The sequence below is a fragment of the Leuciscus leuciscus genome, assembly GCF_965113295.1.
Source record: "Leuciscus leuciscus genome assembly, chromosome: 20".
Lineage (NCBI taxonomy): Eukaryota > Metazoa > Chordata > Actinopteri > Cypriniformes > Leuciscidae > Leuciscus > Leuciscus leuciscus.
This window is the reverse complement of record NC_138744.1, coordinates 36,078,333-36,096,772: the sequence shown is the minus strand read 5'-3', so window position 1 is coordinate 36,096,772 and position 18,440 is coordinate 36,078,333. Positions and strand designations below refer to the sequence as shown.

The following is an 18,440-nucleotide window of genomic DNA, read 5'->3' as shown; positions in this document are numbered from 1 at the left end:
CTGTCACGATAATGATTTATTATTATTATTTTATTACATTTTAACTATACACGTTACATATACTTTACCATGCAACAGAAAACATAAACAAAAACAAACAAAAAAAATCAACAAAAAACAAAACAACAACAAAAAAGCTTCTCAGTATATTGATATTCTTCCATCAACATCTTTCCAAGCCCCACCACGTTTTGAAGGGGTGATATAATGCCCCTTTTTACAATATGTAAAATAAATATCTGTTGTCCCCAGAGTGTGTGTGTGAAGTTTAAGCTCAAAATACCCTACAGATATTTTTATATAGCATGTTAAAGTTGTCACTTTTTGAGGGTCAGTAAAAACGCATTGTTTTGTGTGTGTCCCTTTAAATGCAAATGAGCTGCTGCTCCCGGCACATAGGGCGGAGCATCAAGATCTTTTGTGTGTGTGTGTGTGTGTGTGTGTGTGTGTGTGTGTGTGTGTTCCCTCTTTTGTTACAGGACCTTGTTGTGAGGTGAACAACTGGCATGAAGGGGAGGTGAAATAACCATCTGTCATCCAGATAATCAATGTAGATATTCTTCTGACGGACAACCATATGTGGAAATGTTTATCTGTGTCTTATCAGATAATGTCTTATAAATTATCATTATCTTATAAAGATAATGTCTTATCTGTGTCTTCCTACATGGTTGTTTAAGAAATGAAAAGCTACACACTCCATCAGTTAGGGTTAGAAGAACCGTTACCAAACATATAACATGCTAGAGAAATGATAATCACTGCAATAATGATCCATAGACACTAAGCATTTGCCTATTCAAATCCAAACAGTGACTTTTATTTTGCCAGGCAGTGTATAATAATATAATAGGCCTGTGATTTACGTTTTAATGATACAATAATAAAACAATATATGATATAACATAACATATAGGCTAATATAATATTCCAGCATGATTTATGTTTTAATGCTGTGAAAATTCATGTTTTTACAATACATTTATATTATATAATATGTAATATAATATAATATAATAATGCTGTTTTATTAAACCCACAATGTCTTCATTTCATATGAAGGAAGACATTTGACTATCTTTGTATATTTTTGAAATAATATTTATGGCATTTCTTTAAGCGCTTATTTGGATGGCAAAATGTGATTGAAATTTAAACGACGCCATTGAGGTTAACTTAAACATTTTTAGATTAGTCCGTTCACACCGGACGCGAATAGCGCGTCAAATTCAAAAAGGGATCATATGTCAAATTCGCGCCTACCGCGTCTAGTGATACGCTTGACCACTTTGTATCAATTCGCGCGTCGAGAGCGAAATTGACGCGCGTAAAAACAAAAGTTTGAAGCGAAATTTCGTCCGGTGTGAACGCACCATTAAAGGCTGTGCGTGTGATGTGATAATGAGAACATATTTGCCTCTGCCCTTTTCTCTTCAGAGAACCTGTTGCTATCCACCGAACCAATGTTGTGGTTCTAACGGCACTGAACTTGAATGTCAAGGCCGAACACCACTAGGCTATTTTAGTAATCACACAATAACTTGACAATTTAATTAAAATGTTATATCAATATAGGCCTACATATTTTTCTTTTCTTTTTTTTTATGGGAATTTCCTGGTAAAATTAAGGTAAAAAAAAAATTTTTTTTTTTTTTCCTTTCCACGGACCACCTGCAGTACCCTCACGGACCACTAGTGGTCCGCGGACCACAGTTTGGGAATAGCTGGATTAGATGATTAATCAAAAACCACAGCAATAAATTACTGACAGTTTTCATTTTAAATTCCGGGCAACACAAGGCTTCAAATAGCTCAGAATAAGCACACAAGTTGTTTAGAATTCGTCTTATTTTTTATACTTTATTTAGATGGTCCATTTTGACATTGTATAAGTGGACATGTAGTTGCTGCAAAGTTACAACTAGTCTGTCTGTTGGGAAGCATAAAAATAAAGTGTTATCAGATATTAAGCAGACAGTCTACTAATAGTCTGACTGCTATTTGACATGGAGTTGCGAAGTTACTTATTATAGTGATATATATAGTGATAAGAGCAAATGATTTGCTCTGATCATCCGATCGTGGTTGTCTCTCGCTATTAGTGTTACTCGATCTTAGTGCTGCATTTGATACTATTGACCACAACACATTCTTTTAAATAGACTCGAAAATGGACATGATGACAACGCAGTCCTGAAGTCCCAACCAGTCTCTCCCTGTTTCCTGAAGTCAGCTGGACCCCGGCCGTATCCAGATCAGATGGTGGACCGGCACCTGGACCCATCCACGACGCATCCCTGAATCCATGTACATCCATGCCCCACCTGCACAACTGGGATTTAAACCCTGCTAGTGTCTTCTGCTAGTTAGCGAAGCATTAAATAACTATATCAACCGTTAAATAACATATTGGAGATTAAAATAATATAAGATTTGTCTAATTTTAAATAAACACAAAAAATAGAGATGAAAAATGTACTTACATTTACTTTTGCTATGGTTTAATAAATGTCTATGGATATCTTCCAAATTTTTTTTATTTTGGTGCAATTTTTTCTCTATATAGTGTTGATATGGCAACTAGTAAATACACCAAGTTTCGTCATGCTAGCATGTGTTGAAGTATTTAAAACAAGTGCGTTACAACTAGCCCCGTGTTACGTAGTGCCCCGCTCTCCCCCACTTCATGCCACGCAGAAAAAGCCTCTTCAAAAACGAAGGTGAAGGTGAGAGGAAGTTTTTTTTTTTTTTTTTTTTTTTTTTTTTTTTATTATTAAACAATGTCATGTACAAACAACATGGCAAAAATATATATACAATTACATAATGACAGTAGAATCAGGTGCAAAATTGTATTACCAAAAAATTAAATAAAAATAATAATAAAAGTAAAAAAAAATAATAAAAAAAAATAAAATAAAAAAATAAAAAAAGGGCTAGGGTTTACTTTTCAAGTCATATTCTTCTATTATAGCAAAAAGTTTTTTAGCATTTTTACTTTTCATCATTTTAAGGGAATTTGTATAAGAAAGAAACTCATTGTGAAATACACAGAATTTAGGATACACTTTCAGGTATTTAGATTTGTGTATATAGAATTTCACTAGAATAAGGATGCTATTAACCAAAAAACCGTCTTTGTTGCTTTCCATAACGAGTCCATAAATAATGTCCTTGTGAGAGAAGACTTCGAGATGAGGAACCTTTGGATATAGCCAGTCATGAATATCAAGCCATAAAGCCTCTACATACATACAATGAAAAAATAGATGATCAGTAGTTTCAACATTATCACAAAAAATACAATTACTAGTTTCAAATCCAAATCTTCGCTGTACAAATTCACTGGATGGATATACACCATTTATAATTTTAAAATGGATTTCCTTAGCTTTGGGAGTTAAAGGAAATTTTAAGTAAATTGTTCGTAATCTGTGAATATTTTTTTTTGAAAAAAACTGTGAAATCAAGTTTCTATAGGATACTATGGGGAATAAGATGTTATCAAACATATTTCTAATAATTTTGTTTGTAAGTTTAATTTCTTTAAAATCGACACCTTCAACTAAAAGTAATGGGAGACAAAAAATGGGAGGATTCGTTGTTGAAAGGTATCCTTGAACCAAACACATGAAAGCATTAGGGATTGAGAGGAAGTTAAATGTGACAGGCTCATCATGTCACAATGAATATCTGCCTGCCGTTTAATCAGAGTTGGTGGCAATCAGCACCGCCTCCTCTGACATTTCAGCAGATATGCTTTGTCCCGTGTGCTGAAAGATGAATCTATGTGATAATTAGACTGTCCTGTTCTGCATCTCGCCCTATAATTACCCGGAGATCTGCTGTGTCTGTGAATGAACAGGACCATGTTTATCAAAAGACACTTCTGAATGGCATTTACATGCGCACCGCGTGGACTGCTGATTGATCCCATGATGATTGTGCATCAGCAAAACGGCCTCATCAATCAGGACATCACCAATACTGTGTCATTAGGCATGTTTGTATTTTTAGTGATGTTTGCTCAAGTTTAAAATCAGGATTACTGATTTAAACAAGCACCGTACACAAATGGGGGAAATGTGATAGGCTACTTTTTTTTGTAAAATTAAACTTTAAAAGGGATAGTTCACCCGAAGATGAAAATGAATGAATTTATTTCCTCTGCTGAACACAAAAGATGATATTTTGAAAAATGACAGTAACCAAACAGTTGTGGGGCACCACTGACTTCCATAGTATGTGTATATATATATATATATATATATATATATAAAATTATTATTATTATTTATTTTTTATACTATGGAAGTCAAGGGGGTCAATAAACTGTTTGGTAACTCATATTGTTCAAAATATCTTCTTTTGTGTTCAGCAGAGGAAAGAAACTCATACAGGTTTTTGGGGTGAACTGTCCCTTTAAGGATAAAGTATAAAGATAACTATTATCATACACATCAGTGCACGATATTGTTCTGTTTATTATAAATATGCGCCACTTTTAATGGTCGAGCTCGAGGACGGATTCTGATTGGCTGAATGTTTTCATCTTTCATCAGCAGGATTTCCTCTGTGTATCGTTATAACTTATATATATAGTTGTGGTGTGGACATAGCCACAGCCAGCTATGAGGTCACCGAGGTCCAGACCTGGGTATTTTTATGAGGTGTAAATAATAAATGTTGTAAATAATTGCCTAATAATAAGTATTAACACTATTTCAGTGCTGCAGGGATATTGCACAGCACCAAGATCTTCTCATCTGAGCTGCCTCATTGGTCTGTCACACCGCTCGTCAACGGCAAAATATTTGAGATGAGATGACCAATCAAATCAAAGTAGGCGGGCTTTATGTTCTCGAAGTCTCGACTGTCCAGTTAACGGTCATAAAGTGCTTGATGTAAGTAACGTTTGCTAAACTAAACATTTCATATTTGACAGCTGGTGTATGGTGGAAATGTTAAACGACCGACAAAGATATTATGGTAAACTAATAAACTTGGATAGAAATATTAAACGTCCGAGAAATATATTAACGTTAAGGTAAACTTAGCCTAGTAGCCTACTAATAAACTTTTGTCTAATTTCGCCTTTTTGAATTGAAAATAGGCCTTGACGTGATTTATATAATGTAATAATTATTAAATGTCAATGTGAGGGGACAAGAAACATCAACGAAGCCGTTTTCATCAGATTAGGATTCAGATTAATTATGAGTAAACGTTACATATTGTGAATGAATTTGATAAAAAAAAACTAAAAAAAAAACGTATTTGTAGCGTTTGTATCCTTCAGTAAACGTGTCTAAGAAAATGATTATTAAAACATATAGGCTAAATATCAGTTGACCCATATGTTTACTTTCTTTACTGACACAGACGAAAATGAAAAGACTTTCAGTCAAAGCTCAGCTTTAGGAGGGATAGAGACGAGGCAAGATAAGGAGACTGAGAGATAAAGAAAGAGTGAAGGAGATGAGGAGAGAGCAGGTATTGACAAATAATGAACTGCTTACTGACATTGTTTTAAAGCTCTTTTTCCATATTTTTATTTATTTATTGGTCTTCCAACGTCTTGAAATGCTCAGAGAAATCAACATTTTCTCTGGAGAGCCCTCGAACCCCCCAAACTACCTCAAATCGGGTCCTCATGATTATAAAACCCTGCCTACGGCCCTGGGTGTGGACTTCTTTTACATTTAGAATGATTTTAAAAACTACATCGTTATTGCTAAGGCTCGTTCACACAAGAATGTTAACTAAGTAGCCTATATTAGCATCCGCAGGACAATGTTCTGTTTATTCTAAGCACATGCTGCCACTTTAAATGCTCAAGCCATTTAAAGCAGGATGGATTCTGATGTATTGATTGGTTCTCAATGTTTTTAATCGCTCATCAGCTAAAAAAATTAAAAAATGATTTACTTAAACTGATTCCAAGCGATATCATTCCTCTATGCAGTTTGTTATAGTTGTAGTGTGGACTCATATTCTTTTACATTTAGAATGATGTTTAAAACTATGTTTTTGTTATAGCTGAGGGCTGTTCAAAACATTGATAACTATATTAGTTACCATGCCTGCATTAAAGCAGATACTGTACCACTCAGAACACCCTAGCAACCGCTTGGAACGCTCTAGCAATCCACAACCACCAAGAAACATCATAACAATCACCCATTGCAACTGCACAGCGATGTTCTTGCAACCACTCAAAACAACATAGCAACTGATTAGCAAATACCACATTATATGTCTTAGCAACCTGCCTAATAAACACCCTTAATAGTTCCCAAGCAACATATTTGCAATCTGCCAAGTGGTAAAAAATGTTCCTATCTAGTTCTTTCTGGTTACTTTTTCAAAACAAAACCAGTTTCCTTTATCTAGTGATGAGTAGAAATGCCATTGAACTGTTAGAGGACACAATATTTCATCTACTGAAAAATATGTATCTACTAACCCCAAACTCTAGTGGTCTGAATGCAAAGTGTCAAAAATTCATCTAATATTGTGTGGTAGGTTTCTTGAACTATTTTATTCACAATAACTTATATATGGCACCATCTTGTGGCCTCTTTTGATTTACATCAGAAGGTTAAAAACAAAACAAAAAAACATGCAAATTTTCTCTAAAATGCATAGGCCTACTTCACCCAAAAAATTACAATTTTGGTCTGTCCAACCCCACATGACCTTCTTTCTTCTGTAGAACACAACATATATTTCTAAGAACATCCAAACAACATTGACATCCAAAGATTTAAAAACATCTGAGTAATAGGATAAAGGTAATAGGATTAACTTACTTTATCGGATAGGATAAAGTAAGTTTAGGCTAATTGTCATTTAGCATTTTATTACATTTAAAATTAAATGCATTTAAAATAACAATATGTCCCAGTTTATCAGTCACTCCTGGACATTTCTGTTTTAAGGTCTATATGTGTTTGAGGAAGCATTTAAGTGTAATATCTGTATTGTGCAGTGGAGATCTTTATCTTTATGCCTCTGAAACATACTTTCAAATGCCAATGAAAGCTTATCAGAAAGTGTCCCACATATGCGGATTCCCCCTATATCATACAACAGGAAAGTGTGTTGTTTCAGACGCCTCTGCCACAGGAAAGACAGATGAGCTCTTTATAGATACTGTGACAAAGAGCATGCAGGCTAAAAAGAGATGCAGCTTTTGCTGAAGTGGAAGTAGGGCAGAAAAGACACAAACTCAAGTTTAAAGTTGACAGTGGCGCTCAGAATAATACAATAGCAGCAACAAATATATGTGATGTTAATGCCCACTATCGTATCTAGTAAACTCTCAGGGTATGATCTCAGTGCACGGAAAGATGAAAAACTCTCATGCATGCACAATGCACAAAAATAACTATGTTCTTGTTTAGGGGTGGAACGGTACACAGAAGTCACGGTTCGGTTCATACCTCGGTTCAGACATCACGAGTTCGGTACAATGGAGGGAAAAGCAAAACAAAAATGCAGAAGGCTTGTGCATGTCTCAGGCTGGACCACCAAAGGAAAATAAATTACTTAAAATTATTTTTTTGTAAGTTTTATCAATAAAGTAAAGGCATAGAACCAGTTTATTTGTAGTGCACTGACAATAGTTTTATAAAGACCTTGAGATATGTTTGGTAATTGTACCTGAATGAATTAAATTAATTTGCTAAATTTCAGATTAATACATTTGTTTTCCTTAAAATTTTTATTAACAGTAACTTAAACACTTTGCAGTTTGAATGATATCCTGTATGAACAAAATGACGGAGTATGTTTCTCTCTCTCTCTCTCTCTCTGATATATATATATATATATATATATATATATATATATATATATATATATATATATATATTCCAGCATTGCAATCTTTACATCGCAGCCTGCTTCAGAGCTAAGGCGGGGCTACAGATTAGGTGTCCCTAAAGAACCTGCGTATCTAACAGTAGTTCCGCATTACATTCATTAATGTGCACGCGAGTTTTATTTAATTTTTATACTGTGTATTCTCCGTGTAAATTTATGCACCGAACCGTGACGCCTGTACCGTTTCGGTTCAATACGAATACATGTACCGTTCCACCCCATTCTTGTTACAGCCGGCTCTCAGGCTACAACACAAAGGACTGTGTACGATCTTTAGACTTGTTAAAGATACACTAATGTAACTTTTGGCCCTGTATTGGATAAAAAACAAAACTGTTTGCATTTTGCTTACTCGGGAGACTCCCTTGATGAGCTGACACCAGCCCTTTCTATACGGTGGACAGCCTTCTCCTGAAGCGTGGGATCTGGTCTTCTTCGGTTCTGGAGAGGTTGATGCAATGTCAACTAAAACCTCCAACCCTTCTGTGCTTGGTCGGAAGCCCCGGTGGACGAGACGGATGCCACTTAAGTAACCTTCGGGTCAACTTCAGGAAAACTTTGGGTCAGCCCAAGAGCAGCTTTCAAGAAAATGGATGGATGGCTCTTATCTGTATGCAGGCCACCAGTCAGAAGCCCCTCAAAGACCGGTGCCGTTCTTCCCTGAAGTCCATGTGGAGTTCGCACGCCCATGCTCCCATCCCTCAGCCCTAGCCCATGCCCAGGGAAACAACCTCCTCTTCTTGGTCGAGGGGGCGGACAAGTGGGGTTATGCCCAGTCGCCTCCTTTCAAGGAGGCCATCGCTGCTCACCTGTGTCCGTCCTGTGCATGGAAATCCACCCCGTCTCTTCCTTCAAAGCCATGTAGGACTAGTGTCCACATCTCTGAGAAGGCCTGCGGGGTGGCCGGACACACAGCATCTGCCCTCCATACAGTGGCGATTCTTCAAGTGTTCCAAACGTTCCCTCTGAGTCTTTACGTGAACGCTCTTGCTCGGTCTAAAGATTCTGAGGTATTTGCGCTTGGCACCCGCCCCTAGCACCATTGCAGTGCAATAGCACTATTCAATCAGGCTTCAGCATTTTTGAAGAGAGGGAGTTTCCCCACAGCAAAAAAATTGGATTTATATGCCGCCAATTACCATGTGCAATATCAATATGTATATTGATATATATTCTAATGCACGTTGTACCATTTTTTTTTTTTATGAGCTAGTGGAACAGAATTTCATTCATATGTGCACTCAAAATGTACAGTTGATATACTCTCTCTTTCTCTCTTTATCACACACACACACACACGTTACTATAATGTAACAGGCAGAATCTTAGTCAAAAGTGCTATTAGGGGTTGGCGACTTGAGTGCTTATGTCAAACTATTAAGCCGCGTTTCCCCCGAAATTACCTAGAACAATTTGTCCCAGGAACTTTTTTTGCCCTAGACCTGTTGCTGTCTGCGTTTTCACCGTGGTCTAAAGTACCATGAAGATTAGGCAAATTAGTCCAGTGACGTAGGACTGCGCGCTACTTAACAGTTCCCACTGGATTTCATCCTCTGAATTTAAGCTTAATAAAGCCTGAACCTCGTCGTCAGTCCATTGGTCGTATTTTTGAAACTTCATTGTTGACTCGAATAGCAAACAACTGTTACTGCACCGCAACAGATTTTAATAAATGGTGGTTGAAATAAAACCAAGTCAACCAATCAAAATGTGGCATGAACTCAACCAATCAGCATGTTCTGCACCAAAGTCCCACCCCTGAAAGTTCCTGAACTTTGATGAAGTACTACCTCGCGAGCAGGGACTTTCGGACTTCATTTAGACACTGGTTCCTGCGGTGGAAACACACCAAGTGCCACCCCAAAGTCCCTAGCTCCAGGGGAAAGTTCCTGCGGTGGAAACACGGCTCTAGTGGTACAGTCTTTCAGCTTGAGGCCGTCTACACTGGACGCGACAAAGCAAAGGTTCCAAATCCATTTTTTTCATGTCAGAAGTAGCATGAGCGCTTTGAGTACGTCAGAAATATGATGGAACATCAGTTAACTGTTGGGGATTTTTTTGGAGTCACGCCATATCTAGTATAGACATTTCGCTGATTATAATGGGCCTTATTATCCTTTGTGTTGTCGTGTCGCTCGGACATGATGTTAATCAACGCACTTTAGCTATGTTCGTTATTCTTCCTTATGTTATGTCAAGTGAATGTCCTTAAACACTAATCAAAGAATTATCATACCTTTTGTACTCCTCTTTTTAAAGAATGTCAATAGCTCTTGAAATAGTTCTCTTGGCCATTTTGAACAGCGTGAAAAATTACGAAAGCTTGCGTGACTTTGCGCACAGCTCGTTACAACATTGACTTCTGATTGGCCAATCGCCATACTTTATAATTTGTTAATAGCTGGGTTTCAGTCACGTGATTATGATGACGAGCGAAGGCGGCGTGATTTTAGACGGAGGGCAGGAAGTAAACATGGAGAATATGTCTATGGAGGAAACCGTTGCAGAGAGTCCATATTGTACGGATTTAGATCCAGTTTCAAGACATAGATACAAGGAGTTAATTAACACATATGTTGGACGTGACCCGTTCCTCATGAAGATGAGCGAGTTTTTGGTAGAACTTAAAGATTTGCCGACAGTCGAGGCTGTTGACGTCACCAACTATTTGGTCCTTCAGACAACTACACCAGACAGCAAATGAAGGCCTATAAAAGTCTGGAAGCGTACAACTTTTTTGTCGAAGAGATGCCTCTGATTTAGGCTTAGTTTTTTGGTAACCAAGGTTGACCGTCGGAGCCCTGTCTACCGACTCAACGTCACCTTAAACGCTAGGGCAGCCTAAAAAGTCCCAATGAAGTCCATATTAGACTACCGGTAACTTAATAATCACTAGTACTACTAAGTAAATGAGCATTTAACGACAACCTAATGCTATATAAATACAGACACAAAAACCAAGTTAGCTAGCTAACATACCTCCGACGAAGTGGTCGCTGCACACACGGGCATTAACAGACTCTGCTCCTCCCGACCGCAGACGTAGGTTTAAAATCCAATTTTATGCCGTTGTTCTGTGAGCTTTTTACATTTCTCACCTTTATGAATGACAATATTTGGTACTCTATAAAACCCCTTTTCCTTTTCTCGGTTAGAACGATTGGAGCAGTCGTAAACTACACAAAACATGGGCATTTTTTCAGATGGAAGATCCTCAGCTATTTCACTTCCTGCCCTCCATCTGAATTTCGAGCTCTCGCGAAGCAGCAACGTGACGTCATGTGTAACCAACCCATTATCATAAGTAGAGAATTTTTCATTTGCGTGATAAGTTTTACATGTACAACACTGTTAAACTAATTGAGATGGTAAGAGGTGGATTGTGGTTTTACAGAGGGGATGCTTTTTTTTCATTTTTTTTCAACAAGGGGGATGTCATCCCCACGCATCCCCTTCAAATTGAGCCCTGGTAGTGAAATATTGCATTACAAGGAGTTATTCTCATTGACGTGATTGTCCTCTATAGGCACTGGTATCTAATCCAGCAGTATCTTCACCACACAATGGAGCTTTAAGGTAGTAAAGAATCCTATTTTTGGAAATTAGGTCACTTATTAATGGCAATAAAAACAGTTCAACACAGATTGGACTGACTAAACCAAACATCTGTGCTAAATATGCATCTATGCTTGCAATAATAAATAAACATGTTGTATATTTAGGATATTGTAAATAAATTCTAAATATATAACAATGCATCTCTGGAAATGGATCTAGGAACATTTAACTTGTTCAGGTGTTATTACTGATGCACATGCAGAGATCAAAATGCATTATTAGGTGATACATTTTCACACCACTAGGGTATTTGTAATATCTATACAACTACTGATTGAAGTAGTTACAATCAACACAAGCTACTAACACATTTTTTCCTAGAACACTTCCAAACTGGTCAGCTGCATCATGATGACTGTATATGGTCTATATGTATTAATCAATGTTTTCATTTTTAAGCTTGCATTACCGGTCTGTCACGGTGGGTTGCAGGAAGGCAGGCAAAGAAGATTATTTTCAATACAATGTTTTAATAATAATCCAGAAGACAGGTAAACAGGCTGAGCAACACACACTTACAAATAACTGAGATCGGACACAGAGTGAACAGGAGGAACTAAATAGCAAACACAGATGATGGTAATTAATAGGACACAGGTGATACAGATAAACTAATGATGGTAACCAGGGAGACAGACTAGTGGCGGGAAACTGAACAAAGTCCATGAACACAGTGGTGACACAGTCAAAGATGGGAAACTAGGGGAATACCAGACTGTGCAATGGAAAATATAAGTGAAGACATTTATAACAGTTAAAATATAAACATTATTAGAAAATTAACCAGCTCTAACATTTTCAAGACAGAAACAAATACATATATATATTTAGCAACATCTATGTTTCCGAACAATTTAGATTTTAGATATGTAAATGTAAAGATAAATTAGTAAATTTAAAAGAAATATTTCCTTCTCACCACTAATGGAAAAATAAGCCTTTAAAATACTTTTATAATTTCTTGTGTGTACTGTAAATATCACAACACATATTATCTGGTATTTGAGAAACCCATATTTCTAAATGTGATTTTCTTTACTGAGTTTATGTGATAATGAATTATTAGGATGTAGGGGTGTAACAATATATCGTGTCACAAAATATTGCAATAGAAAAATGCATGTACAAATATGTATGGTTGACAGTGACAATATGTATTGTTCACCCAAAATAAAAATTACTATGTGAGAAAAAAAATTCTGAGTTTTAATGTCAGTACTACAGAATATAATGTATAATAATGCATTGGGGGAATATTTGTGGGTCCTGATAATGCCAAATGCCTGATGTTACCAGTAAAAAGTGGCCTACATTATGTTAAATATATCTAGTCAGTGACAAGCATATTCATCTACAATAGTTCTGTATTTTCAGCTTCAGAATCATGAATATTTTTATTCTTTTGTCACCACTGTCCTGTGCATTAGGTTATCAGCACTAAGTCCAAGCCTATTCATTTACACCCACAATGTAACACCAAATTTAGCATTTTAATCAACTGTTCATTTTTTGTTAACCTTTTATCATGTATTGGGGTATCGCAACTTCAGTATCGTGATATATAATCGAATGTGACATGGGTTAAAAAAAAATAATACAATATACTGTATGTTTGTGTACTAATAATTAGGGATGGGGCCGATCCGATCCAGTATCGGTATCGGGACCCGATACCAGCGTAATTCACGTATCGGATTTTCCCGATCCAACCTGCGGAGATATCCGATATCCATGAGTCATGTCTGCGCTCGCTTTAACGTCTGCTGAAATGACTCCAAAAGTGATTCCCACCGGCTAGTCTGCTAGCTCGCTGCAAACTGTGGAATGGATTTCCTGAACGGAGGCGCGGCTCAATGAGACACAAAGTTATGAGACACGCCCCCGCTCAGGAAATCCATTCCGCAGTTTGCGACTAGCCAACAACGTCCGCTGTGTGAATATACTTCACACTGGAAACACCGCAGAGCAAGACAGCAAAATGCAATATTTGCAAAGCTGTAATTCAGAGCACTTTGAAGCTTCCTCGCGTCTTACAACACAACAAACGCAATCAAACATTTAAAAAAGCACCACGTTACTGTGCGTTCACACCAAATGCGAATAGCGCGTCAAATTCGCGTCTACCGCGTCTAGTTGGACGCTTGAATATTTTGAATCCATTCGCGCGTCGAGAAAAATTGACGTGCGTAAAAAGCAAAAGTTTGAAGCGAAACTGACGCGCGTCTGAGGCAAAATCCGCTTGTCTGTTTGCACGATGCTGATGTTGATCGAGCATTTACCGCATCGGAGCGAGGATCACCCTTCAGATAGTGTGTGTGTAATATGTTTACACTTGCACTTTTCTTATATTTCAAGACACAAGTATTTGACATTTTGGGAATGTAATAAATATTGACGTGACAATCAATTTGAAACCCTTACAGTTGCATATGTTTTCAGAATGGGATATTTCCTGTAAACAGGATTTTCAATTTTTCTGACTTCCTTTTCTGACCTTATACTTACCTCAAGTTTCCTTTTGGGACATGCATGCATACATACCTACATAACATATCATTCATACTTGCCTGTTGAGAGAAGTTTATTTCAGCATCGTATAAAATAAACAATAATGATAATAATATTAAAGCAAACACAGCTCTGGTATCGGAATAGTATCGGTATCGGCCGATATCCAAATTCAGGTATCGGGATCGGATCGGAAGTGAAAAAATATGGATCGGTGCATCCCTACTAATAATCATTATTGCATAAAACTTGGTACAGAAAATGACATTTAGAAATATGGGTTCCACATGTTTTTTCTATAGCCTGTAGATCAGAGAAGATTTGTAATTTTCTGACCAAAACCACAAAACAAAACAAAAAAAAAACAAAAAAATATATTTATCACAAACCAATCTGGATAAAAGATATAGAAGCAAAATGTTTTATACCTTAGTCCAGTATCACAGAAGTGACTACGTGATGCTCCTCCAGTCTTCAGGGCTCTTTCTAATCGTGTCATTTTGACACATGCTATTTATGATGACAAAACAGAAAAAAAAAGAAACACATTTGTCATTTCACTGAAAGAGGTGAGTTTTTTTTAAACATCACAGAATGCTTTTTCTGTACATCGCAGACAGACATCTCTAAATGCATGCACTTTGAACTAATATTAATTTTACTCAGCGCTTGAAACTACAAGATGGATTGTTGTTGAAAGTCAAAGAGGGGAGTTTCTTCTACAAACATCTTAATGAGAATTTGCTGTGAGAGTTAGTTGACTTCAGTGATGCTGCCTGCACACACACACACACACACACACACACACACACACACACACACACACACACACACACACACTTCAGCATTTTCAGAGAAAGGGAGTTTCCCCATAGCGTCAGTTGTGACACAATGTCTCGCTCCCTCTTTTCAGGGAACCATGGTCTCTTTGGCTGTGTCCCAATTCAAAGGCAACGCCTTCGAAGGCCGCGATGGTCAGACTGAGCGTTGTTAAATTGGACGGTCTAGCCTCTCTGTAACATCTCTGTGATGTTTTCAACTTGTGTTCCCTAGTCTTGTTCCATGTTTTGCAGTCCCTTGTTATGTTTAATGTTGATTAGTCTCCAAAGGTGTTTCTTATTAGCCATGCCCCCTTGTGATCCTATGAAGCTTGTCTGTCTGTATATTTAAGCCCTGTGTTTGTCAGTTCTCATTGTTGCACTGTGGTGGTTGTCCTGAGTCCGCGTTTGTATTTGTAAGTTTTGAGTTTATTTACATAAAGATCCTGCACTTGGATCCTGCCTCCTCCTCTGCTTCAACCGAAACGTAACACTTACAGAGGATTGTTCTTGTTGACTAGCAACTGTGACAGCTGCCATTGATAAGTGACAGTAACGTTTGTAATAGACTTTTTTGAAAGTTTTATTAAACTGTCTGAAAACAAAACCATATGAAGAGCCAAACAAGCCACAATTCATTCTTCTACTCTCACACACATACATTCTCCTTTCACATACATACATTTCTACCCTCACACACACACACACACACTTACATTCTCCTTTCTACTTATATTTTTGCTCTTATGTTCCCATATTTTATAACGCACACATTTTAAAATTTTACTCTTATATTAACATATTTTTAACGCACATTCACAGCCTACATTTTGTACTCGTGTATATTTTTACGCACACATCTATACATTTAATTCTTATGCAAATGTATTCAAAGTATACATTTAATATTATAAATAATAAATGTATGTAAGAAGAAAATGTATGTGTGTCTGAAAAAATATGTGTATGTAAGAGAATTATGTATGTATGTGTGAGAGAGAGTTTGAAAATACACGGTGAAGCCAGCCGCCAAAAAAATGCGTGTTCGCCTATTACTATGATTACGGTAAATTCAGGAACAGCAGCGAGAAAACTTTTTATCTTACGGTACGGATCCACTTTTGCGACACAACTGAAGCATGGTGTCGCGACACCTCCCCTCATTTGTACATTGATGGGCGTTCCTCAAGTTTACCGCTATGGGCGTGGTTTTGAGCCAGCGGGGAATGTTGTGTTTTTATTTTACACAGTGCAAACTCATAAAACCCACCAGGGACTCCAACGACCTCTGCCACCCTCCTTCAGGCAGAACTACATTGCTCGTTGTCCCTATAGGACAACAAAGATGGGTCGTATAGATTTGGAAATGCTGCAACTGCCACAATTAATTCCTCCCCCATTTTTGCTACTCGGAACTAAAGTTTCCTGAGCATTTTTGTAGTAGGACGTATAGAACAAAGGACCCGCAAGAGACTTCCCCCAGTCTCCGTGCTCTACTTCTATTTGCTTAATATTTGCATAAAGTCGAGAACTGCTCAACCTTTTGACGCTCTCAATGCTTTCTATAGTATAGAGTCCGCTGTCAATCCCACAATGCACTGCGCGAGCGTGAAGCTCAACTTCCATAGAAATGAATTGAAAACGCTCGCTCCGTGCCAGTGGACAAGCGCTGTTAGGCGGATGTCTGCGGCCGCGCTGTTGGATGTCGTGCCGGGCTGCGTTCCAGTCCAAAATTGTCATGCCCTTCACTCGCTAACTTCCCTCCGTCTCGTTCACTCGGATGTACGTCATTGCTAACGTTGCACGAGTGCCCACTACTGGTGGAAACTGCAATGGACTGAATTGGAACGTCCTAAGCCCTTGATCACTTGGAATCAGCTATTGAGTTGATTTATTATATGTTTAATGCAGCATCCACATGTATATAGGGGTGTTTGGGTTGTTTTTAAATAAAAAAATATATAATTAATATATCATAGAGTTGTTTGTTGTGGCGGTGATTAGACGAGATTTGTGGTGACGTCACAATTGTACTGCATTGTGGGACATATAGGTGCCTGAAGTGTACATATGAGGTAGACTCGCTCCCTCGGTCAAAATCGAGGGAACGAGGGTCTGTCCATATAAACTTCCCTCGTCCACTTCACGAAGTGGAACGCACTTCAAAATGGCGGCAGGGATTCCCCCGAGGGGAAGTGCTTGGGGAAGTTGTCTAAAAGTGGACTGGAACGCAGCCCGGGAGATCACGACTAGACAATGTTTAAAAGAGATTGATTTTCAGTGCACTCAATGTTTTTGTAAAGAGTTTACAGTTATAAAGTTAAATAGCTACTTAAAGTGCTTGTATAGAGTTGGTGTATGTTAATTGAGCTTTATAATCTGATTACTGAATTGTTAATGTCAGTAATGTTTTATTTGGTGGAGTACACAGTTTCATTTTTTGTGACCATAGAGTATCAGATAAATGTATAATGTGAGTTTATTGAAAGAGCGTTTCACTTTTTGACATGAAGTCGTCACACTGGCAGCTAATTTAACTAATTTATTGTTGTCTTTGTTGAATTTGCAGATTGTAGCCTACAGTGTCTGACAGAAATAAAAATGATGTGCCACCAGAAAAACAGCCTCTTCTGTGTCTGCAACAGGACATAACTGTTCTCAGACCTGATTCTTTGTCTGGATTCATAAGCAGTCCGCACTGAATTTAGACATTTATACAAGGACTCCAATGTATTTACTGCTGCTCTATTTCTTGAATCCTCAACAAATCTTGAGACTGACAGAAATCCACATAGGGTTTGAATGTGATCACAGAGTTCTCAATGCAGCCTATCATGCACAAAAGAATCTGCTCCTCTTTGAAATTGGTCAGTACATTACAGCACATTATTAAAAATGTGTCTGATTTCATGTTCATTGCTACTTACTCCCAAAAGTAAAAACTGTACTTGAAAAAAAAAACTGGATTTCTTTGAATAGCATCATTGTAAAGTTGTGATGAAGAGCTGAGCAAGTCTAGCACATGTATTTCCTGGTCTGAGTGTGACTTCCTGCTTAAAGAGGAAGTAATGGATACCAAAAAAAAAAAAGTGTGTGTGTGTGTGTGTGAGCAGAAATGTATGTGAAAGGAGGATGTATGTGTGTGTGCATTTTAGAAATGTATGTGGAAGGAGAATGTGTGTGTGAGAGTAGAAATGAATAATAATAGGTTTATTTTATATAGCGCCTTTCAGAAAACTCAAGGTCGCTTTACAATAAAGTACAAATAAACATGACTTAGAAACAATACAAATAATTCTGTATTAAGTTCTGAATATTGGATCTTATTTATTGATGAATTGGGTAAGCCATAGAAAAGAGAACTGCTGTAGTCAAGTCGTGAAGTGATGAAAGCGTGACCTAGGGTCTCAGCATCGCTGATATTCATATATGGACGTAAGCGCGCGATATTACGAAGGTGGAAGAAGGCAGTGAGCGAGGAGATGTGTGGAAGGAAGGAAAGAGAGGAATCAAAGATTATACCAAGGTTTTTGACAGTGGTGGAAGGTTGAACCAAAACTCCAACAATATTAACATTGTCAACACAGAAACGGGATGTTATTTGAGGTG

At 37.5% G+C, this 18,440-nt stretch overlaps 1 protein-coding gene across 1 annotated transcript in view; it reads left to right on the top strand.

Annotated features, from left to right (window-relative positions):
* iglon5 (IgLON family member 5) overlaps window positions 1-18,440 on the top strand; it is a 409,655-nt gene that overhangs the window by 253,222 nt on the left and 137,993 nt on the right. The gene's annotated exons all lie outside the window — the stretch shown is intronic.